The sequence below is a fragment of the Uranotaenia lowii genome, chromosome 1 (assembly GCF_029784155.1).
Source record: "Uranotaenia lowii strain MFRU-FL chromosome 1, ASM2978415v1, whole genome shotgun sequence".
Taxonomy (NCBI): Eukaryota; Metazoa; Arthropoda; class Insecta; order Diptera; family Culicidae; genus Uranotaenia; species Uranotaenia lowii.
This window is the reverse complement of record NC_073691.1, coordinates 191,087,804-191,089,583: the sequence shown is the minus strand read 5'-3', so window position 1 is coordinate 191,089,583 and position 1,780 is coordinate 191,087,804. Positions and strand designations below refer to the sequence as shown.

The following is a 1,780-nucleotide window of genomic DNA, read 5'->3' as shown; positions in this document are numbered from 1 at the left end:
ATAATTTTTTGAATCAAAGTCAGTTTTGTTTTGTTTCAAAATCCAAGTTTTCTCTGCGTGTAGAAAAATGCAAATCCCAATTCTCAACATTAACTAGAACAAAAAACAATTTGAATTTCGCTTAGGGATTTACAGAATATTCGAATCGTTCAATTTATTTGAGTCCAAGATTTGGTTTGGTTTTTAAAAATTAAATGCATCATTTTGAAATTCTTCATGAATGTGACGTCATCCAAGAAATTGAATATCACACCACCTTCTTTGAATGTTCCTTACATGTTTGACAGTTCGCATGGTGAACCCGATGAAACTGGTTCATTGCCTCTGGAACGTCAAAATGAACATCAAGCCACCGAGGCAATGAACTAGTCACCGTGAGTGAGTCGCCTCTCGGAATACCCCGACAGTAGTCACGTGACTACGACTAATGTGACTCCGAGTCACTTCATTCGCCTCGCAGAATAAGGCCCCCCGTTCCGCTTTTTGATCCTCCAAATCCTTTTGCTCTTTCAGGTGCCTCAAACGAAGATGAGCAATAGCATTGACTGAGACGACTGATCCGGCATTCGAATTAGACGAGGATTGAAGTCTTCCGAAATTTCGATCGTCCTTTCTCCCACTTATTGGATCGGTGGTATTACCATCACGTTCAGCAGCGCGAGCTGAAGCAAATGTTGTGTGTGCTTTGGGCGAGTTTATGTTGCCGGTTTGAGTCGAATTAACTGCGTTGTGACTAGCTACGCATCTGCAGCAGAGCCAGCTTCGATCGGCTATGGTAGCAGTAACACCGGCGCATCCATAATGTTGCCATTGCGAACACTCGTCACAAGCGACCATGCTCTGCGCTGAATCCGGGCGGCGACATGTCACGCAGTTGAACAGCTCTCCGGTAGGGCCTTCCATCATCGGTTCCAGGTTTAGGTTGCTCGTTGCAGCTTTATTTTCGAGATTTGTGGGAAATAAAAACTGTTCCGTAGTACGTTGTATGCGAACGAACTCGACTGTAAATACATTTATTATTAAATGGTGATAACGTAAACAATCTTTTATGAACTTACAAATAAGTTTCGCCGTTTACCCTAAGCTCTAGCTCTGGCAACCCTAAACCGTCGGATATCACCGGCTATTTGAAGCTAATGGACGAAAATCATATTTATCATCGGGTACAAAACAAGTATTCTTGCGTACTTACGCTTTTTCTTTCCTACCGCTCTAATTGAGCTCAACCCGGTACACCTAACCGGAACAACCGAACGGTCACTCAAACTATCAAAGGAAATACAATATTTTAGTGGCAAATTGCGCAGTAAGGAATTTCTATCACCTAACCTCTTCTGACTCACAAACCCGCGAGCACTCAAATCACGCGCAACTAGCCAAATAGATTTCACCTACTATAACAAAATACATTAAAAGATTATCGGATCAACTAATAATGAATACATACTGTTTTCTCTAAAACTATTCACTAAAAACTAACTAACTGCCAGGTCAGGAAAAAACGTGTCGCAGTTTCGATCAATTTTCTAACAATGACAATTCTTTTTCGGCGCCAACGCGTTGACGTTTGTCCGATCTCCGTACCAAGGTTGCCAGTTCTACTAACACAGCATGTACGTCAAACAGAGGTGAAAATTAGTAATGTAAACATGTAAAATCTACACATTATTTTGGAAGCTCACTTTGCATGGCGATGTCAGCCCTTTGATGTTAGCTCTTTAAAGTGTCAGAAAGATGGAAAGAAAATAATAAAAATAAAACTGATTTTGAATTTCTTTAT

At 40.9% G+C, this 1,780-nt stretch overlaps 1 long non-coding RNA gene across 1 annotated transcript; it reads right to left on the bottom strand.

The window, feature by feature from the left end:
• Positions 1 to 522: 522 nt before the first annotated feature.
• Positions 523 to 1,571, bottom strand: LOC129739568 (uncharacterized). The gene is made up of 3 exons (XR_008735897.1): positions 1,448 to 1,571; positions 1,059 to 1,394; positions 523 to 1,001 (listed from the first exon to the last, which is right to left on the bottom strand). It is a non-coding gene; the product is annotated as an uncharacterized LOC129739568 (long non-coding RNA).
• Positions 1,572 to 1,780: the final 209 nt, after the last annotated feature.